This window comes from Scyliorhinus canicula, chromosome 9 (genome assembly GCF_902713615.1).
Source record: "Scyliorhinus canicula chromosome 9, sScyCan1.1, whole genome shotgun sequence".
NCBI lineage: Eukaryota > Metazoa > Chordata > Chondrichthyes > Carcharhiniformes > Scyliorhinidae > Scyliorhinus > Scyliorhinus canicula.
In genome coordinates this window covers 172,973,503-172,996,601 of record NC_052154.1, presented here as the reverse complement: position 1 = coordinate 172,996,601, position 23,099 = coordinate 172,973,503, and the positions used below count along the sequence as shown (strand labels likewise).

The 23,099-nt window shown below is 46.5% G+C and overlaps 1 protein-coding gene and 1 long non-coding RNA gene across 9 annotated transcripts in view; one reads left to right on the top strand and one right to left on the bottom strand.

Moving 5' to 3' along the window:
• Positions 1–23,099, bottom strand: part of LOC119971908 (serine/threonine-protein kinase BRSK2) — a 1,145,911-nt gene that overhangs the window by 858,061 nt on the left and 264,751 nt on the right. The gene's annotated exons all lie outside the window — the stretch shown is intronic.
• The window catches only part of LOC119971909, a 54,528-nt gene continuing 43,620 nt past the window's right edge, over positions 12,192–23,099 (top strand). The window contains exons 1-2 of the long non-coding RNA XR_005461945.1: positions 12,192–12,225; positions 13,868–13,896. This is a non-coding gene — a long non-coding RNA (uncharacterized LOC119971909). The remainder of the gene's footprint in view (positions 12,226–13,867; positions 13,897–23,099) is intronic.

Genomic DNA, 23,099 nt, shown 5'->3' with positions numbered 1-23,099 from the left:
TGATGACATCAAGATTGGTGGAGTAGTTAATGAGGTGGAGGGCTGTTGTAGGCTGTAAAGAGACATTGATAGGATGCAGAGCTGGGCCAAAAAATGGCAGATGGAGTTTAACCCTGATAAGTGTGAGGTGATTCATTTTGGTGGTAAAAATTTGAATGCGGATTACAGGGTCAACGGCAGGGTTCTGAGGAATGTGGAGGAACAGAGAGATCTTGGGGTTCATGTGCACAGATCTCTGAATGTTGCCACTCAAGTGGATAGAGCCGTGAAGAAGGTCTATAGTGTGTTAGCGTTTATTAACAGGGGGCTTGAGTTTAAGAGCCGTGGGGTTATGCTACAACTGTACATGACCCTGGTGAGACCACATTTGGAGTATTGTGTGCAGTTCTGGTTACCTTATCTAGGAAGGATGTGGAAGCATTGGAAAGGGTGCAAAGGAGATTTACCAGGATGCTGACTGGTTTGCAGAACAGGTCTTATGAGGAAAGGTTGAGGGAGCTGGGCTTTTCTCGTTGGAGCGGAGGAGGATGAGAGGCATCTTAATAGAGGTTTATAAGATGATGAGGGGGATAGATAGAGTGGACGTTCAGTGACTATTTCCTCGGGTGGATGTATTACAAGGGGGCATAACTATAAGATTCAGGGTGGGAGATATAGGAGGGATGTCCGAGGTAGGTTCTTTACTCAGAGACTGGTTAGGGTGTGGAACGGACTGCCTGCTGTGATAGTGGAGTCGGACACTTTAGGAACTTTCAAACGGTTATTGGATAGGCACATGGAGCACACCAGAATGACCAGGGAGTGGGATAGCTTGATCTTGGTTTCGGACGATGCTCGGCACAATATCGAGGGCCGAAGGGCCTGTTCTGTGCTGTACTGTTCTATGTTCTATGATTTCAGTTGGAAGAAGAATAGAATAAAAATGGAATATATTATTATAGCTGTTTGTGTGTGTTGTTTATTGAAACGAAAAGTATATTTACTGTGTGCATTTCTTAAAGGATAGTGAAAAGGTGGAAAATGAAACCATCTTGAAGTTGATGGTTTATTTTTTTCTTGGGGGAGGTGTCATGTGAGAGTACCTTTAAGAAATGGGTGTTTAAGAAATGTACCTTTAATAAATGGGTGTTTATCAGTGATGTCAGAGTGTGGGTGGAGCTAGGCTGTCTGTCAGCTTTTTACTTTCGCTTTTGAACAGGCTGTTATAGAGTGAGTTTTTGGTTTCGTTTTCAGTCTCTGCCATCAAAAGACTATCACTTGATCATTTGGTAAATTCAGAATTATAAATGTATAATTTATAGTAGTGAAAGTAAACCTAATGTGCTGCTGTTAAAAGGTGTTTATTTTGTCTTCTGGATGTTGTTTGGGAAGTTATTGAGGGTTACTTAGTGCTATATTCTTTGGGGGTTGTATTTGAATTAATGGTTGCTAAGATGTTCACTGTATGTTTTAAAAAGGTTAACTTGAGTTCATAGAATAAACATTGTTTTGCTTTAAAAAATGCTTTTCCATTTCTGCTGTACCACATCTGTAGAGTGGGCCGTGTTCTCCCCATACCACAATCTAGTACAAGTTGTGGGGCAGATGAACTCCATGATACACTTTGGGGTTCTCTAAACCCTGGCCCATAACAAAAGTACAAATAATGATTTTAAGGACAGTACCAGAACAGTAAGGGTACAGCTATCAGGAAACGCTGATCAGGCTGCAGCTTTGTACTTGAGAAAAACAAAGATTGAAAAGCATCCCGTTAGGTGACACTAAAATTCAGCAGGGGTTCGATGGGGTATATGCGGAGATGTTATTTCCATTTATGAAGAAGTCTAATATTAAAGGCCACGAGCTGGTCACTAATAAATCCAATGTGGAATTCAGGAGAAACTTATTTACTCAGAGATTGATTGATTGGTTGAATGATTGAGTGATTTATTGTCACACGTACCGAAGTACAGTGAAAAGTACTTTTCTGCAGCCAAGGGAGCGTACACAGTATGCATACAGTAGACAAAAAGAATAATCAACAAAGTACATCGATGAATAAGTAACTGGTTACAGTGAGGAACAAGGGCCAAACAAAGCAAATAACATGAGCAAGAGTCGTGAATAGTGTTCTTACAGGGAACAGGTCAGTCTGAGGGAGACTCGTTGAGGAGTCTAGTAGCTGTGGGGAAGAAGCTGTTCCTATGCCTGGATGTGCGGGTCTTCGGACTAGTAAGAGGAGTGGTAATGTGAAACTTGCTACAACGGCGGGTGGTTGAGGGATGGAGTGCAGATGTTGTTTGGGAGGTACATGCTGAGGAAAAGGAATAGGATGGATCATAAGAGTCGAGGAGACGGTGTGGAGTATAAACACCAATATAGTGTTTGGAAAACTGGCCTCTTTCTGTGCTTCAAATTCAATACAATATGACAACAAACTTACAAATGGCTCACATGATGACATTTGGCCCTGACAATTTTTACGATGACACATTAAATCTTATCATTTATAGCATGGCTATTTTTTTTCTGGACTGCGAGAGAATCTGGAGTCGGGTCGCAAGTCTCGATTCCAGATAGCTGAGGCTAATAGCAGCCCAAGGTATATTTACAGAACGACGGAAGAAGCTTTCTGACAGCATTGGTCCCATCGCTGTTGTTTCTTTGGTGCTGATGCTGAATATATTTTGGTATGTTAGGGTCATGGCAAATGTCATTATGTTTTATGCCTAGCAATAGAATACAAATTCCACTTCAATCACCAGCAATGGGATTCAATTTATATTTTAGCATCACACAGGCCTTGGGCCTGCATTAAAACATTAACATTACACCGTGGTGGTAGTATAATGGATACATTTGCTTTTATTTTTGAGGTGATAAGGAACAAACTTATCATGCGAGGATTTTTATCCCTGTCGGGTCCTTAATGACGTTTTGTTACCAGTTGTAATATTTTGCTTTGTGACACAGTGGTTAGCACTGCTGCCTCACAGTGCCAGGAACCTGGGTTCAATTCCGGCCTCGGGTGACTGTGTGGACTTTGCATTTTCTCCCCGTGTCTGCGTGGGTTTCCTCCGGGTGCTCCGGTTTCCTCCCACGGTCCAAAGATGTGCAGTTTAGGTGGGGTTACGGGGATGGGACGTGGGAGTAGGGTGCTCTTTCAGAGGGTCGGTGCAGACTCGATGGGCCAAATGGCCTCCTTCTGCACTTTAGGAATTCTATTCTATTCTAAGCCATACAGTGCAATAAGAAGGTTCCCTTTGAAAATCAGTTCAGGAGCAGCATGGTAGGACACAGAGGAAAAGGATGGTCTCGTGTCAATGTCCCAAGTACATTCAAAGGGGAATTACCAGTTCAACAAAGGACTCTCCCTCCCGCCACGGTTAAACTGATCGGTTTCCCCACAAATTAGTGAAGCTAGATTGCCTGATAAGACTGCCTCACAAATTCATGCCCGTGAGCCAAGCTGACATGACAACTGTTGCAATGCAGGTTCTGCAGTCAGAACTGAGTGAGACTGTGCATTCAGCATCCCTGACTAGATGTATAGCTTCAGAAAAATATTAGAGAAAAGGTGAGTGAGGCTGGTGTTTGTGCAGAATGCCTGGAATTATACAAATTGTAAGTCTTGCTATTGGAGGTCCTGATTTTAGCAACGCAGTTCATCATTTCCTTCCGCATCTCTCAATATCTGTGGCTTTGGGTGTTAGGGTTTTTAACGGATATTAATCATCAATAAGCCAAAGAGAATGAACCTTCCCTACTCCTAAACATTTCATACTTTTCAATTTCTCTCTTTTTTCTCTCCTCTTTAAAAATAAATTTAGTGTACCCAATTCATTTTTTCAAATTAAGGGGCCAATCCACCTACCCTGCACATCTTTGGGTTGTGGGGGCGAAACCCGCGCAGGCACAGGGAGAATGTGCAAACTCCACACGGACAGTGACCCAGAGCCGGGATCGAACATGGGACGGGACCTCGGCGCCGTGATGCAGCAATGCTAACCACTGTGCCACCGTGCTGCCCCTTCTTTTTTCTCTCTTAACGTAATCTTTCTTTCTCTGTCTATTCCTCTTCCTGTGCCTAATTTCACTCTAGTTGACCCTCCACCTCCATCCTTTCTTTCTTCACGGCACGATAGCACAGTGGTTAGCACTGTTGCTTCACAGCGCCAGGGACCCGGGTTCGATTCCCGGCTTGGGTCACTGTCTTTGCGAAGTCTGCACGTTCTCCCTGCGTCTGTGCAGGTTTTCTCTGAGTGCTCCGGTTTCCTCCCACAAGTCCCGAAAGATGTGCTTGTTAGGTGAATTAGACATTCTGAATTCTCCCTCTGTGTACCCATGCAAAATGCTCGCATTCCAAGCATTGTCCAGCATCTCTGACTTTGTCTATATAAATGTTTCTGGAACATACCTCGCCATTCACCTGAGGAAGGAGCTGCGCTCCGAAAGCTCGTGTTTGAAACAAACCTGTTGGACCTGGTGTTGTAAGACTTCTTTCTGTGTACCCAAACAGGCGCCGGAATGTGGCGACGAGGGGCTTTTCACGGTAACTTCATTGCAATGTTAATGTAAGCCTACTAGTGACAATAAAAGATTATTATAACCCTCACTGTGCTGTTACTTGAGCTGAAGAGTGCAGGAAAAAGTCTAACACTGTGAGACTCCTGCTGCAGTGCGATGTGGTCCACTGACAATACTGTAGATTGTTTCTTGCAAGTAGTTCAGTACTGATTTAATGTAGTGCAAGGCTTACCGAGGGGCGGGAGGGGGGGGGCTCTGCAATCCTATTGCATTTATTGTTTTCAGCTACTGCTGTAATGTGATGATGGTGACAATTGTATTGAGAGCACTTCAAGCTCTGCAATCACATAACCCGTTCCTTTGTGCAGTACAGCCGTTTGTTACAGTTGCCTTTGCAGCTAACTCTGCCTTACTTCCAGCTGGGTTTGTTTTTGCAAACAGCCGAAAACATAACCAGCTCTTTCAACAGTGGAAGCAACAGACTATCGTTGGAGATTTGTGCCATCTATTTTTTTAAGCACCACCGGGCATATTTCCTGAAGTAAACCACAAAACTTCTGAAGAAATGATGAAGCCATTGAAGCTGATGTTGATCCAGGCCGTAATGATTGTTAGCGGAACCTTCCCAAAATGTGGGACCTGGGTTCATGCATATAGGAGGTTCGCAATCTTCAAGCTAGAACTGGGACGGGGAGGCACGGTGGCACCGTGATCAGCACTTCTTCCCTGCCTCACAGCACCGGGGAACCAGGTTCGATTTCGGCCTTGGGTGACCGTCTGTGTGGAGTCTGCACCTTCTCCCAGTGTCTGGGCTCCGGTTTCCTCCCACACTCCAAAGATTAGGTGGATGGGCTATGATCAGTACAAGGGGTTACAGGAGGTTACGGGGAGTAGGGTGGGGAGTGGGCCTAAGTAGAGTTCTCTTTCGGTGGGTCGGTACAGACTGGGTGGACCAAATAGCCTCCTGCTGCATTGTAGGGGTTCTATGGATTCTCTGGCAGGAGTTTTCTTTATAAGACCGGAATGGGGAATTTCACCCACTCTTGAACCAAGTGGCCAGTGATGGAATGTCCGGGTTAGGGACTTGGGAGTCAATCACCAGTTTGGCTCAGGCCAATTTCATCTGTCATCTTGTCCGCTCTTTTTATCAGCCTACCCGTGTCCCTTTGACGTTTATCACAATACCCCGCAAAGTTCACAACACTTCCAAGTTTTGTGTCACTCTCTGTTCCTGACAGTGTGTCAATATTCATGCTGCTCCTGTTCCTTTTCTTCCATGGGCTTTAACTTTGCTGATATGTCTTTTATGTAATGCTTTATCAAAAACCGTTTGGAAGTCCATGTGCGTCACTTCATCAAATTTCTCTGTCACCTCATCAACAAAGTTCAGCAAGTTAGTTCAAATCGATTCACCCTTAACAAATCCATGTTGGCTTTCCTGAATTAATCCACATTTGCCCAAGTAACTGTTCATCTTCCCCTGAATTCTCGTTTCTAAAAGCTCTCCCACAGCCAAAGTTAAACTGGCTGGTCTGCAGTTGATGGGTTTAGCCATGCATGTTTTTTTGAATAAGGGTATAACACACTGGCCGCGATTCTCCGATGCCGCGCGGCATCGGGAAAGCCGTCGTTAACTCGGCCGATTTTCACGACGGCGTCGGGGGCCGCTCCACGCACCCTATTCTCCCCCCCCCCCCCAGGGGGCTAGGAGCGGCGTTGCGAGAAACTCGGCCGCCAGGCCTTGAGGCTTGCGTCAAAGCGGCGCGCCGAGAATGACATGACAGCGGCGCCTAAGTGACGTTAGCCGCGCATGCGCAGGTTGGCCGGCTCCAGCCCGCGCATGCGCGGTTGCCGCCTTCCCCTCCGCTGCCCCGCAAGACATGGCGGCTTGATCTTGTGGGGCGGCGAAGGGGAAAGAGTGCGTCCCTTAGAGACGCCGGCCCGACGATCGGTGGGCACCGATCGCGGGCCAGTCACCTCCTGAGCACGCCCGTGGTGCTCGATCCTCCCTCCGCCCCCCACAGGCCCCACACTTACCTGTAGTGTGATGTTCACGCCGGCAGCGACCAGGTGTGGTTGGCGCCGGCGTGAACTGGTTGGGTTCATCAGGCCGCTCGGCCCATCCGGGCCGGAGACTCGCCAGTCGCCGTGAAAAACGGCGAGCGGCGATTCCGTGACACGCCATTTTGGGAGGGGGGTGGGAGAATCGCGGGGGGGTGCCAGGGAAGCGTGTTGTGATTCGCCCGGCCCTCCCGCGATTCTCCCACCCGGTGTGGGGAGCGGAGAATCGCGCCCATTGATAGCTTTCCAGTCCCCTGCACATGAAGAGAATTGGAGGGTCACATTGAATCCTTACAGTGCAGAAGCAGGCCATTCGGCCCACTAAGACTGCACTGGCCCTTGGCAAGCGTATCCTACCGAGGCACACACCCCACCCTATCCCCGTTAACCCAGTAACCCGACCTTACCTTTTGGACACTAAGGGGCAATTTAGCATGGCCAATCCACCTAACTTGTACATCTTTGGACTGTGGGAGGAAACCTGAGCACCCGGAGGAAACCCACGCAGACACAGGGAGAAAGTGCAAACTCCACACAAATAGTCACCCGAGGCCGGAATTTAACCAGGGTCCTTGGCGCTGTGAGGCAGCTATGCTAACCACCATTTTTCCCTGTGGCCAGTGTCTCCATAATTCCCACCCTTACTGCCCTCAGTGATCTCATATGCATTGCAGCCAGTCCTTCCACTCCTTCGAGCAGCCCCACAATCCTCAAATTCTGTCGCCTGGATCTGTTTTCCAGGTCTTCCATTTTGCCTTGCAGATCCTTGTTGATCTCTATCACCTTCCACATCTCCTTCCCCATCGAGGTAAGTTGATCACCGTGCTGCAAAATGTCTTTTCCACTTCCTTCAGCGCCTCCCCTTGCTCCCGCACCTCCGCCACTGCGCTCGCCACCGCCGTCCTCACCGGGGTAATGACCTCCTCCACCAGCACTTTCAAAACCGCCCCCATCTCCTTCCTCCTTGCCTCCATGTGTTTTGTGTACTGCCTTTTGACTTCCACGGCCATCACCTTAGTTATTTCTTCAGTCATACGCAATGCGGCCTCCCCTGGTGCTCCAGCCTCCATTTTCTTTACCGACCCCGCGGTGACCTTTCCACTCCCTGGCGGACTCTCAGCTGTTTTTTTCACGTCCGTTTTTTTACTGATCCTCGACATTTCCCTTCGCCGTGCTTTCTCCTGACTTTCACTGCCTTCACTGCCCCTAGGACTGGGCTTTAAACCCGGACAATGCCGTTCCCGAACGGGAGCCCTCCAACGTGCGGCTGCCTCCCACCCGCCGTCACGGGAAGTATGCCATCTTCTGAAATTCTTAATTCTGATAAAATTGGTGATCATTTAGAAGTACGTCAAAGAAACGAGACTGGCCAACATGACTTTGTTGCCGGTCACTTGAGAAATGGAGAGCTTTATTTTGCTTTCAAAGTGACTAATTGGATATATGAAGGGAATACAGTACATGTAATGTTTGTGAGTTTTCAGAAGGGATTTGATAAGGCGCGTGAGAAACAGATTGGCATGGGGCATAAGAGAAAATTCAGCCACAATGATAGAAAACAATGAAATAGGGGAAATATTTGTTACTCAGATAGGAGGACTGAAACCATTTTCTTCCCTGTGTGAATCGATGACTTGGTGTTGGGCACATGGAGCAGAATCTCCAAATTTGCTGGTAGCACATAAAACGTCATGAGGCGAAACGATCAGATAGTCGACAGATGTTATTTAATGTGGGCACGTTTGAGGTATGCACTGTGGGTGGAAATCAGTAGAGAAATCAAAATATCTAATTAATAAACAGGACCACAGAGCTAAAGAGTCAAGAAGGAATAATAACTTTGTGTAAAACATTTATCAGGGTCAGTGCGAGTGTTGTTTTTAAGTTTGAATACTGTTTAATCAAAAGAATCATTTAGGTTGATTGCAGGGGTAGAACATAGAACACACAGTGCAGAAGGAGGCCATTCGGCCCATCAAGTCTGCACTGACCCACTTAAGCCCTCAGTTCCACCCTATCCCCGTAACCCAATACACCTCCTAACCTTCTTTGGTCACTAAGGGCAATTTATCATGGCCAATCCAACTAACCTGCACGTCTTTGGACTGTGGGAGGAAACCGGAGCATCCGGAGGAAACCCACGCAGACACGGGGAGAACGTGCAGATTCTGCACAGACAGTGACCAGGCAGGGAATCGAACCTGGGACCCTGGCGCTGTGAAGCCACAGTGCTAATCACTTGTGCTACTGTGCTGCCCAAGAGGTGGACAAGAAATTCAGAGACCATCTCCAGCGGAGTAGAGAGGAGAAAGCTAATTCCAGTTTCTAAAATTTGAAGGATAATTAGAGAATGTGATTGTGATCGTTCGTGACCTCCAGAAAAATAAAATTGTACAAACGCTCCATCAGTGAATAGGGAGGTGGTGGCGCAGTGGTATTGCCACTGGACTAGTAAACCAGAGACTCAGGGTAAAGTCTGCTTCGAATCTCACCACAGCAGATAATGAAATTTGATTTCAACTTTTAAAAATTCTGGAATTAAAAGCATAATGATGACCATGGAACCATTGTCGATTGTCATTAAAAACCCATCAGGCTCACTAATCCACTTTAGGGAAGGAAATCTGTCACCCTTACCTGGTCTGGTCGACATGTGACTCCAGACCCACAGCAATGTGGCGGACTCTTAAGTGCCCTCTGAAATGGCACTAGCATTTGTTAAGAATTGCGGTAAATTAAGATTTTTAAAATGAAATTGAGGGATAAAAGAAAATGAAGCAGGGAGATGTCTGAGGAAATCTTGGGCGAGATTCTCTGGTCTCCCCGTAGCAGCGTGTTCCTCGGCAGCGGGAAGCGGCCCGTCATTGGCTGGTGATGGGACCTTCTGATGCTGCTGCTGTCAATGGGATTTCCCATTGAATCCGCCCCACACCTCTGGGAAATGCACAGTGGAGGTGCGCCATCGGCAAGACTGGAGCAGCCTGCTGAGTGTAAACTAACATATCAGTGAGAAAAGCAAGTGTTTTCCTTATTATCTGTGCACACTACAACCGGACTGGACTATTCCTCCATGATTCACTTATTTTTCTCACGGTATGCCAAATTGAAGATATGCACCACTTAAGAACTGGTGTTCCAAGTTAACCTTCTGGGATACTCTCGCATTTAGCACAAGCCATTCAGTTCAAGGGCAATGCAGGCTGGCCCAGACAGTCTTGCCCACATCCCCTGCACAAATAAGAAATAAAAAGAAACACATCTCTAAAAAGGAGAATGATCGTTCTATTAATAATTTTACAAAATCCAATTACATTGTGCATTTGACACTGGGCTGCATGATCTTGAGCTCTGTCCGCTGATATTAGCAAGCAGTCCAAACTGCCAACTTGCAATGCATGTGACAAGTGAGGGTGACAGCAAGACCGCCCGGAGGAGATAAATTTTGCAGAGTATCAACTGAAGTTACTGCTGTTGATACAAAACCAGAAGTAACTTGCAACGCACTATCACGTCGCTGTATTAAGCTGTGCACTGATGCACAGAAGCCTGACACTTCCAAGCCCCTGATTTTAAAACAAGCAGGAAGCAATAATAAACGTATGCAATCCCACCACCCTGCAATGCAAATGGTGGTCATCTTAATACCAAGACAGGAATCTTCAGTGACAGCGCAAGACGTCTGCACCTTATGTACAGTAGGGATAACCAGAAAGGTAGTAGTCTGTACAGAGGCAGAATTATTTAGGGCACAGGAGGAGGTGACTTGGCCCAGTGAGTCTACACCAGCTCTTCCTCGAGTATTCCTGTCAGCCCCATTCCCCATTCTATCCCTGCAAGTTAATCCCAAATGCCTATCCAACTTCCTTTCGAAATCATTGATTGCCTCTGCTTCTACGACCCTCTCGCACAGCAGGATCCAGGTCTTCACCATTTGCTGCCTAAAAAAAAGAAGTTTTTCCTCACAGGTCCATTGCCTCGCTTGCCCAAAACCTTAAATCTGTGTCTCCCAATCTTTGTAATACCAGCTGACGGGAATAGTTTTATTTTGCGTTACCTTATCCAAACCGGTCATGATCTTGTGCACCTCTAACCATTCGTAACTCCATTCCCTTTCCTCTAAGGACAACAACCCTCACTTCTGCAACCTAGCTGTGCAGCTAAAATCTCCAATCCCAGGCACCATTCTGGTAAATCTCCTCTGCACTCTCTCATGACACGGCTGAGGTCAGTGCCAGGGGCTACATCAATCAGGCTTTGAGCTCAGCAGGTGCAACTACTGAAATGCATAACAATGTGAGCATCAAGCTATTTTTTGAAAAAAATGCAATCAAATGATCAGCACAATGACTTGGCACTGACCACCCACTATCCACCTGCTTGAGTTCTAATGACCCTGCTAAATATAGACTCGTTTTGCTGTGTCCATCTGCCTTCTTTGAGTCCATTCACATTCCCCCTACGGTGGTCATTTTGGCTACACATTCTGTTACCTGTTATTATGTGTCTGCCGTTTCTATGGTGTACACATTTGCAGGATTAGCTGCTGGCTTTCCTCTCCCTAGCCGCCTCCCCCCGTCCCCCGTCCCCCCCCAAGCAAATCCTGAAGCACCTCAATTATACCAGAGATAACCACCTTTAGTTTGACGATACATCTTAAGAGACGAAGGAAAAGGGAAAATTAATTTTTGCATGTTTCTTTCGTATTTTAACATTACCTTTTCTTAAAGTTTTGTTTGAATAATTGCTAACACAGCACGCATCCAAGGTCCAAAATTACTTTCACCTCTTGAGGCAAATTGTCTAATTTATGCAGCAAGAATGTGCAAGTTGATTGTCAAGTTCAGGAAATTAAATCCCCACGCCTAGAGTTTTAAGAGATTTAGAAAACCCTCAGTCTCTGATTTTTCTTTTCATCTTAAACTATTCTATGGACCTAATGTAAAAAAAACACATGCACACAGTAAAATTGGAATTTTACAAGAAATATTTGATATTCAGTTGCTGACGTCTGTTGTTCTTTAATCTTTTAGCAATAAGACTATATAGCCTTGTCTCAAACTATACAGCATTAGTACATCAATACAAGGATTGAAGGTGGAAAAAATGCATTATTCAGCGCAGTGTTGGATCAACCTAATTTAAACCTTCCTCTAAAACAGAATTTCTCAGGAGCTCTCTTGGCAAGTGGGGTGTTTTGAAGCCAAAGAGAACTGAATAAATTTTTTAAAATTCTGGGCAATCTTAGCAGGTCTGACAGCATCTGTGGAGAGAGAAGGAAGCTGACGTTTCGTGTCTGGGTGACTCTTTGACGAAGCTGGAACGAACTGGAAATAGGGTCAGATTTATACTGTTGTGGGAGGGGTGGGTTAGAGTGGGGGGGGGGGGGGATAGGGGGCCAGTGATAAGTGGAGATGGACAAGGATGTTGTGGGCAGAAAGTCAAAAGGAATGTAAATGGTGGAGATAATGACTAAGAAGGCTGCTGATAGTGGCACATAAAGAGATTAGAATGTATGAATGACAGAACAAAGGTGAGCTGCGTGTCAAAGGGCTCCACTTAGCTCCCTTCTGTTCCCACAGATGCTGTCAGACCTGCTGAGATTGTTTCTGTTTACGTTACAGATTCCAGCATCCGCAGTATTTTTTTTAAAAACCTCCGGTAGGTGTTGATTTTGAACTGGGAAAATTGGGAGGGATGGCTTTGGTCTTGGTGTTCAGGAATAAGTGATAGGTAAAAGGAAGTCAGCCAGTGTCACTATTCTGAATCAATGTTCTATGATCTCTTCAGCCAGGTATGTGCATGAGTACAGGGCCAAATAAGATGTAAGCACCCCGTCCTACCTTCTGAACTAGCTTGTGTGGAACCCCATTGTAATAGAGGGGTAGAAACTCTTAATTATCACCTTTAATATTACACTGGACTGAATATTTTGTTCATTCCATAAAAAAGTTTCCCTCTCAATATTGTTTCATACCATAAGTCTTCCTCTTCACAAAAGCTGCAAAATAAATAAGTGTGCTGTCAAACCGACCTAACACAGAAATCTGCAGACCATCCACTTTCAACCACGGCAAGTCCATGGCTTGTGATCACATGATACAAATCTAATGTGGAACCATCTAGCCCCCACGCTGAGTGTCTCAGTTGCACGTCGCCTGTTTGGGCTGGGCATTTAATGAGGTGGAACACAAAATTACACCTTACCAGCTGTGCAGCAGCCAAACTGCAAGTGAAGAAGAGGAAGACGGATTGTCGAAAATCTCCCCGAAGACAAACTTGCTCTGCGTGCTTCCCATTTCCTCATCAGGAAAAAGGGTACAGTATAATGGACCAAAGTGAATTTCAATCATTCTAGTGACAAGCTTCGTTGGGAAGACAGGTTTGGACAGCTGGTGATTTACTGTGGCGTATATCTGCGCTACAGCAACAACAGCCTTGCTGGAGCCGCCACAAATGTTTTTAAGTATAAAACAACTGAGTAATATTAATACTTTTGGAATCATTATTTAGTAACCATTGAACATTTTCAGAGCAGCATGCTCACCAGGTACTAGACATGACAGACAATAAGATAGTCTGTCAATAAAGGATTTTCAGACAGTGAGAATCTTGCTATGAGTACTCTTGCATCTTAATATATAAGACACCGCTCAAAAAACCATCAAAATGATGTATTCAAATATCAGTCCATCAAACTAAGTCAATATAGTCAAACTTTGCTGCCTCCTCTGTTATTGTACTATGTATACTGTAGCCCCCCCCCCCCCCCCCCCCACCCCCCCCCCCCCCCCCCCCCCCCCCTAAAGAACAAATAAAGAATAAAGAAAAGTATAGCACAGGAACAGGCCCTTCGACCCTCCAAGCCTGTGCCGACCATGCTGCCCATCTAAACTAAAATCTTCTACACTTCCTGGGTCCGTATCCCTCTATTCCCATCCTATTCATGTATAAAGATTTCAGGCTACTATTTTGTATGAATATAGTTCTATTTTTATTGTAGGGTAACTCGGTCCCACACCTGAATGTGATTTTGTTAATTATTTTGGTACGATTGCACGTTAAATGTTCAGTAAGAAGTCTTACAACACCAGGTTAAAGTCCAACAGGTTTGTTTCAAACACGAGCTTTCGGAGCACGGCTCCTTCTTCACCTGAAGAAGGAGCCGTGCTCCGAAAGCTCGTGTTTGAAACAAACCTGTTGGACTTTAACCTGGTGTTGTAAGACTTCTTACTGTGCTCACCCCAGTCCAACGCCGGCATCTCCACATCACGTTAAATGTTGACATTTCTTTCCCGCACAGAGGACTACTGAAAACACACTCCTAGCAAGGTTAGTGAGCTTCCCAAAACACTCCTCCTGAAACTTGCATCAGCTCTGAATCAATGAGCTTACGAAGCCAGGATTTAAAAAAAATGTCTCTTGCACAGAAAGGGGTTTAATGGCTTTGAGGTTCTGAGAAAACGTGTTAAAATTTCTAGCTAAGTTTTGTTGTTCAGATTGATAGCACAGCAAGGTGGCAGGTTTGGAACTCAGGAAAGAACAGATGTGTCGGTGCAGACTCGATGGGCCGAAGGGCGTGTTCTTCACTATTATTCTGAGAAGGGTAGTGACTAAAATAGCATTGGAAGAAGGTAGGCTGAAAGGAGGTGCTATGCTAGAAGTCATCCAAAACCCTGCCACTCATGTACCAAATCCTGTCCACCCATCACCATGATCTACATTGGCTCAATTTTAAAATTCTCCTCACTGTTTCCAAATTCTTCTCTGGTTTTGCCCTTCCTCACCTCCATAGTCTTCTGCAGCCCCCGCAAACCTCTGAAATATCTGCACTCTTTGAACTCTCGACTTGAGCAACCCTTGACTGGAATCACTCCACTTCAGTTGCCTGGGCTCAAATCTCTGGATCTCCCTTCCTTAACCTCCATATCTTTCCATAAGATGTTCCTCTCAAGCTACCTCTTTGACAAACTGCCCTAATGTCTCCTTATTTGTTTTGGTGTCAGATTTTGCTTCACAGGCACCATTTAATGCACATTTAGGTTGTTGCAAACAGCTGGAGGCTGGAGATATGAGTGGAGTCAATAATCACATCGGATGATGAGCTTCTTCTGGTACTTTACCCAGGAATGAGAGAGAGGTGTACAAGGACAACACAATCACACCAAAGTGGAACCAAGCATGAACATGCATAAAAATTGTTCAACAGTTTCGGGATTAAATGCAGTATTAAGCCACATAAAGAAACGAGAATAAAAGCCACGAAAAGCGAAGGCCATCAGCAATAGATCGAAAGATAATCAACATTATGTTAAGAGAAAAATACTTTAAAAATTAAACCTGATATAAGGATATAGAAAAAAGATGATTTAAACCATCTGAAATAGGGCCATGTAGGAAATTAGTTTAGTTTAAGTCTATTCGCCACAGGACACAAGTCAGCAATAGACGACTGTTCAATGTTTCCCATCTTACCGTTAAGGTGACAATGTGCAGTGATGGGTTGGCAAAGATTACTTGCTTGCTCAATATGTGAATAATGTATGCTATTTGCAGAAGCAACTAAGGGATTGTAATCACGTGGATGAGAAAGGTTTATACCAATGAAAGAGGAAAATATTGATATTCCTAAATACATACTGAGCCACAAGCCATTTTTTTTGTTCTCAAAATATCACAAGATTTGACCCCTGTTGGAAGTGTTCACTTGCACAGCAAGAGCATTCTGTAAATGGAGACTATATTTGAAACAATCATCTGCCTGCTCGATATGGTGTTTAACCTTTGACTAAATGGTGCAATGGAAAAGCAGAAAGTTTCTTGTTGCTGACTGCCCATTTCCTTCATGCATCAAGTTCAAATGACAAAAATGGCAGAGGGGACTGAATTGTATCTTTGCAGACACAGCAGATCAGGCTGAGGTTCAAGTGTACCAGGTGAAGGCTGAAATTTGACACACCTCTCCATTCACACCCAGAAGCGGGCTGGTAGATGGGGGAGGGGGTACAATAAGATGGCATGCGAGGGGGTACTGTGCCATTGCCTACCTCCCTCTGCTGGAACTTTACCAGCAGCAGGGGAGGAGTCATGCTGCCCACCAGCCTGCCCCTGTGCCAATTAATGCTCTTAAGTGGCCAATTAATGGCCTTTACAGGCTTTCTCTCACTGCCACTGGTATTTTACAAGCAGTGGGTGGATCCCACACCACTTAGTGAACCTTGACGACCTGGCTGCAGCTCCACTGGGTCATGGCCCTCCTGTGTGGGCACTCTGTACCTAATGGAGGCCCTTTTTGGGGATAATTGCCGCCCTGCGTGTCTCATGCTTCCCTGCCCTCCTGATTGCAGCCCCACATCCTCCTCAGTGGAGCCTGCATGACTGACTCCGACTCACCTTTCAGTCCATCCTGCTCCAAGGTCCCTCACTGGGGAGTGCTGCAGTCCCAGCAATAGCCCTGCAGGGACCAGAGTGCATCCTCTCTGACAGGATGGCAGTTCTAAGAGGTGGAACAACCTCCCAGGTGGGGGTGGACGTCACATCCTCAGGCAATTAACATCCTGCCAACTGTAAACTCTGATTGAGGCTTCTGGGCCTAGCGTGGGCGTATTTGCCCCTTGACCTTTCAGTTGGTGGGGTGGGCCGCTTAAAAATCCAGCCTGAATTTTTGAGAAAGGAAATAACTGAACCGTTAACCGATCTTTTCTGTTTACAAATGATGCGACAGTGTATTTCTAGTGTCTTCTGAGTTTTATTAATTGCCTATTTCTAGAATTTGTATTTTTAACATTTTTTGACCTCAGTCTCAATTCCTGAGTTCATGCAACAAGGTTCAGCCTCTTCTGACTGAGGTGAACTGATGTGACCCAGTTTAGTGAATCAGGTACAGTCCAGGACAGTATATATTGATTTTTTTTCCCACTCAACAATTGACAGAGCTGCCAGGAAATATCAACAATCGTGGTTCACAAGATTTTAGTATATGGTCAAATTGACATCGGGTATAAGCATCTTAAATCTCTCCTGTTCGTACTCTTACTTTACTTTCTTTTTTACTTTTATGTTCATTTATTAATGCTGCAATTCATATGTTTGTGTGCTCCAGGTTCAAAACAAGTAGTACAAAAATCAAGCGGTTCACATACCTTTTTTTATTCATTCCAGGGATGTGAAGTCAGCTGGCTTGGCCAGCACTTCTTGTGAAAGTAGCCAAACATTATTTTCCAATCATCATCATCTGAATTATCTTTTAACTTTTTAAGAGGCCACAATGCCAAATAATGCCTTGTTTCAGGGGCACTCTCCAGGACAATGGTGGGAGACCTGAGGCCCATCAGGGTTCTGAGTGCAGCCCCTCGAGATATTTTGCTGACCGTCCCCCACACGCAGGGTTGCCAGGTTCCCCTGGTTTCCATCCGCGTGGTTTTCATCTCAAGGTGTTAGCAAGGGAAAGTGAAATGAAGTGCATGCTGATTGCTCACAATGACTGAGAGAGCCAGGCACTCCCTCTACATCCAACCAAAGCACTGCGATGGTTCAATCGGCGCACCCCACAAATACAAGATCTGAAGTCCAGTTAGCAGGATTACCCAATCCCGGGGGTAATCAACACCGGTGGACGTGAGAGGTTGCACTTTTTTATGTTACTTTTGTACACTAAGCAAGGTAATTTTTAAATATTTATTTTGTTTTTAACCATTTGAAGTCGATGATTCTCTTAATACACAAATTATTAAGCATTTTCTATAGCCCATTATGAAATATTTGGTGTGTATTAAATGTGTTTAATTTTATTCATGGAGCCTTGGTTAGTGACCAGGCTTGATTTCAATCTTGCGGCCCACCGAGATAAAGGAGGGCCACTCATGCGCCCCACTCACCAGCCTAGATTGCCCATCACCACTCTAGGGCTGCAGTATGCAATAATGGTAAGTCTTTATGTGCCCACACTCGTGATCCTTTGGGTTTTAACCATGCCACTGACAGTTTCCAAGTTAAAGATGCGGCACTCCTCACGGAAAGAAAAACTGAGTGATCAATAGTTCTGCTGGATACTTCTGTTCAAGGTTGGTTCGCTTGTTATGAGGTATCTGAAATAGCCAGATCCTATCAGTGAGGGGAGGAAATACTAAGAAATACTAAAGCCATGTATTCAGGCCCAGAGACATGTGAAGCATCCAGTCTATTCAGGTTACAGGTTAGGTGAAGTAGATTACAACAGAGCCCTCCATATTCTACAAGAGCATGGTATATCAGTGACGGCTGCAACTCCCCAACTATAGACTTGTTTTGAATTACCTTTCTGTATGTGGCAGGTACGCACAGAGCTTGGTTTACAGGCCCAAGAGACGTTCACGTCTGACAAAGCACAATTTTCTTTTTTTAAAAGGCAATCTAGGTTCACGCTTCTTCCATTTTTGAACACTGAATATTATGAAATTTCAACCACACTCTCCCCAGAATCTCTTATTTTATGCTACATTACACACTTTGTACAGGCACAACAATTTACAGATCACTGATCTTGCTGATTGTACAGGTTGGAAATGAATGCTTACAACTGGGGAGCGGGTTAGGAAAGGGGACAAAGGCAGTGTGGGGAGGAGGAGGGGCGAGGGGATGGAATTTACCTAATGGCACACCACAACCTGGTTCGCAGCCCGGCAAATACAATTTGCCATAAGCCAAAAGGTTAGAGTCCTAACTTTTGAGAAAGAATGGAGAATTGCCAGAGCAGAAACAATTCAAAATGATCAAAGCCATCATTTTTTCTAACAATTACACATTCTTCATAGAGATTGATTATAGAGTGCGCTTTACACTGAAACATCATTTCAACTCGCTTATAAACACCCAGTATTTTCCTCCAAATGCTTTCTTCAGTGTTTTTCGATTTCTTATCTTTAATCATTCCCCATTTAGAGCTTCACACATTTATGTCTGCATTCTTCCAGTTGAAGAAGCTGTACAAAGACTGCCTTGTTATACTAGGCACCACTGAATAGCAATGGGTCTTCATGGGCAACACAGATAGGCTGTCTTTTGCTCTTAAAAGGTGGCAGAATTCTGGACATTTTACACCCAATATCCTCAGACTAAAGGCCTGGGGATACCACCTAAGTGGTGGCAAACGGCATTATTTCATGGTCCGCACGATGGCACAGTGGTTAGCACTGCTCCCTCACAGTGCCAGGGACCCAAGTTCGATTCCAACCACTGGTAACTGTGTGGCATTTGCACGCTCTCCCTGTGTCTGTGTGGGTTTCCTCCAGGTGCTCAGATTTTCTCCCACAGACCAAAGATTTGTAATCAAGGTGGATTAACCATGATAAATTGCCCTTTAGGGTCCATACATTAGGTAGATGTTCCTTCGGAGGTTCGGTGCAGACCCAATGGACCGAATGGCTCCTTCTGCACTGTAGGATTTTTATGATTCTTCAAGGCGATAGGCACAATAAGGTTCAAATTCACACCTGCAAAAACCATGGGCACAATTCACCGATCGCGGGACTAAGTGTCCACGCCGTCGTGAACGGCGTCGCATTTCACAACGGCGTGAAACGGGCGCGGGGGGCTAGCATGGCGCTGGAGCGGTTCACGCCGCTGGAGCGGTTCACGCCGCTCTAGTCTTACATCCTGGCGTGGACTAGGGGTGGCGCCAACCCGCGCATGCGCAGTGGCGAAGTGCCAACCGACGCAGGCGCGGTAGACTCACGGAACATTCCAGCCCCGGTGCAACATGATGGCGCGGGGGTTCTGGGGCCATAAGCAGAACAAAGCAGGCCCGGGGATGGGGGGGGGGGGAGGGGGAGGCCCATTAGAGGGCCCCCCTTCCCCCCCCCGGTGAAGTAGCGCTTTTCCCCGCCCCACAGGCCACCCCCGACCCTTCACGCAGAGTTCCCATCGGCAGCGACCGGGGGTGAACGGCGCCGGCGGGACTCTGCCGTTTCCACGTGGCTGCTCGACCCATCCGGGCCGGAGAATCGGCAGCCCGGCCGTGGACAGCGGCCTGCGACCGACGCCATGCCAAACGCGCCGGCGCAAATGGCACCGATTCTCTGCACCTCGGAGAATCGCACGCCGGTGTCATGGCAGCATGGCACGGCAATTCTCCAACTCAGTGCGGGGCTTGGAGAATCGCACCCCATAAGGACAAATTTGCGATTTTGGAATGGTGCACCTGGTGTTGGGCGCTCCTTGATCGGAACAAGTTGACTCTCCCTCTGATGCTTGTGAATTCTACCAGGTGGTTCACTGAACTAAACTAATAGATATTACTCTCTCATCCCAATGTCGTGTGGAGAGAAAAGGTGGATCTTCAAATATGCAAGATAATAGACAATTTGTCTTTTGCTGCACCTAAAGAATCCCCTGCAATAGATTTCTTGCAAGTAATCCAATAAAAATACTTTACATTGCACGGGCCATCAAAGACTCTCCACCTAGGCCCATTCCCCCACCCTATCCCTGTAACCCCCACCTAACCTGCACATCTTTGAAGTGTGGGAGGAAACCGGAGCACCCAGTGGAAACCCACGCAGACAGGAGGAGAACGTGCAGACTCCACACAGTCACCCGAGGCCAGAATTGAACTCAGGTGCCTGGCGCTGTGAGTTGACTGGAATAATATATGTTGGGAGCATTAAACCTTTAGAGAGTCTGAACCATGCCAAACGGGCGGGCTTAGGTCATCAGTTCAGGCTGCTGTGAGTGCTGCTATCATTTGCTTTTGAAGCTATGGTTCGATGGTATACATTTGCTCTTTTAAGGCTTGAATGTGCCTGCAGAAATGTGCCACATCTGCAGCTCAGCCTGTTTGGTTGGAGGAACACGGGGATAGCGTCTCCATGGGAGACACGTCCTCCAGTGGGGAGATCAAGAGATTGAAGAGGACAGATGTTCAGGGGAAGGATGCACTGGTGGTGCATGTGGGTGGCAGACCCACACCGGGAACAAGTAACTGATGAAGGCAGGACGTTGCAGCCACGGAGGCACAGAGCAAAGACTCCATCTCTGAGACCCTGCCAGGGTAATAACTTCTAGCGACATGGGTAGTAATCCAATGCCAGGTTCCATCAAGTTCACTGGGGGCTGAATTTCTTTACCACTGGACCCTTTCAGGCAGCGTCAGTAGCATTATGCAACCTACTGCACACCACTACATTAAGATCTTTAGTAATTCAAAGGCTACAGCCAGCTTCAACAATCCAAAGACTTTGAACAATCACAGGCATCCCTATGGTTGAGGGAGCAATAAAGTAAACTGAGATTACCATGCCACCTTGATGGAGAGGAGCAAAGGCCTGTACGGGAACTCACAGGGGGCCGTGACACATCAGGGGCCTTAATAAAGCAGAGGTTACTGTAGGTCAGGAATTCTTGACGTTGGAGATGCACATACTGCTTGTATCTTAATTTCTACATTGTGAGCTCACGGATAAAATCCTGACAGCACACTTACCATTTTAATCTCTTATGCATTGTTGCATAAGTCTGTAGCATCATAACCAATGTTCAATACTGAAAATGCATGAATCTTTTCTCCAGTCATTTCAGAAATGTTACAGCGGCCGGAATCACTACTGGTTTCCAAGAACGGAAACATGTTGTGATGACCACACCGGGGGTTCGGAGGTGAATATAGCCCCCGCGTAGTGAGGGACATGGCTGGGCAGCACCCTGGCACAGCACCTGGCACTCTGACAGTGTCAACCTGGCAGTGCCAACCCGGCAGAGGTGGGGGTTGGCGGAAGAGGGGGGTTGAGTCACCATGATGCTTGCGTGGTGTGGGCAGAGGGAGTTGGGGGTGGGAGGTTGGCCCTGTGTGTCTCTATGGGTTGGAGGGTTGGGGGTGTTCCCCTTGTATATCACGGTACATACACAGTAGCATTGTGGATAGCACAATGGCTTCACAGCTCCAAGGTCCCAGGTTCGATTCCAGCTTGGGTCACTGTCTGTGCGGAGTCTGCATGTTCTCCCAGTGTGTGCGTGGGTTTCCTCCGGGTGCTCCGGTTTCCTCCCGCAGTCCAAAGATGTGCAGGTTAGGTGGTTTGGCCATGTTAAATAGCCCTTAATGTCCAAAATTGCCCTTAGTGTTGGGTGGGGTTACTGGGTTATGGGGATAGGGTGGAGGTGTTGACCTTGGGTAGGGTGCTCTTTCCAAGAGCCGGTGCAGACTCGATGGGCCGAATGGCCTCCTTCTGCACTGTAAATTCTATGATAAATCTATGATATCGGGGGTCCCATTATCCCTGAGGAGAGGAGGGGAGCTTTAACCACCCTTTCAGATTGATCCATGTCTACTTAGCCTTGCCAGCTCTACCAGGCCCTGCCCCGCCAGAGTGACGGCACAAAACATGACACCCTGCTTTTCTTTGACAATGTCAGCAGATCTGAAGCAGAAACCTGGCTCTATTTCCGAGGAGAAACACACCAGTTTTCAGTCAGAACCTGCCGTTTTTTCGGAAAATTCCACACTCAGTCTCTGGATCACCCGGACACTCCTCCAACTGCCCAAGGCCTGTTCCACCACACTCTCTGGCAGCTGCATGTGAATGTGAAGTGCCCTAACCAGATTGTTCCTGCCCTTGTTCCAACATCCTCATCTCTGCTAAGGCGCCAGTATCTGCGCTGGTACTTGATGCACGGGAGAGGATGTGACGCTGCACACTCCGAGGTTCCTCTTCCTCCTTGGAGGCTACTGCAGGTTCCTCGGGGATGGCGGGGTCAGCTAACGCTGCATCCTCTGAGGTTCCTCTTCCTCCTTGGAGATTACTGGGGGTTCCTCGGGGATGGTGGGATCAGCTAATAATGATTCAACTTTTCAGGCACAAGATTCAACACCATTAGCACAAGGTGGATTATGTGATATGACACCTTGCGACCATTAAACCACTTGTACCATCCAGGAAGCATTCTGGCCTTTTAATGCTTAAACCACAATTTTACAATTGATGTAACCATGCCAGGTATTTTTCACCCTTATCCATAGCCCTCTTCCCACTTCTGTTCCAAAATTGGGTAAAAGCCCCCTACAATCTCACCACCCCAAGATGTTCCTCCAATTTTGACTTTGCCAATGGCTCCATTCCATCTGGACATTTTTGTTTTTTATTCGTTCATGGGCCGTGGACGTCGCAGGCTGGGCCAGTATTTATTGCCCATCCCTAATTGCCCTTGAAGGGGCAGTTAATAGTCAACAGCAGAACAGCCTCCTACTCCATTGGTGTAAAGATTGCCAGTTCGGGCATGCCACCTCCACCCCGATTTCTCTCCGGGGAATTGTGGGCCTGCTTTTGATGATTGACAATCAACATGCTGTGTACCTTCCTCAAGTCTAAGGCTAACCACTCCCCCAGGAAGCACCGCGGCCACGAGCAGCATCATTTGTGCCTACTGCTGCCTTGAACCTCTGAGGTACTCACAAGGGTCAAGCGTTCCATGTACATTGACAGACTAAGTGCAGATTTACTCACACTGCAGGACTCAAAGGATCATTTAGCCTCTTCCAGTATTGGCTCCGACTTCAAGCCACACCA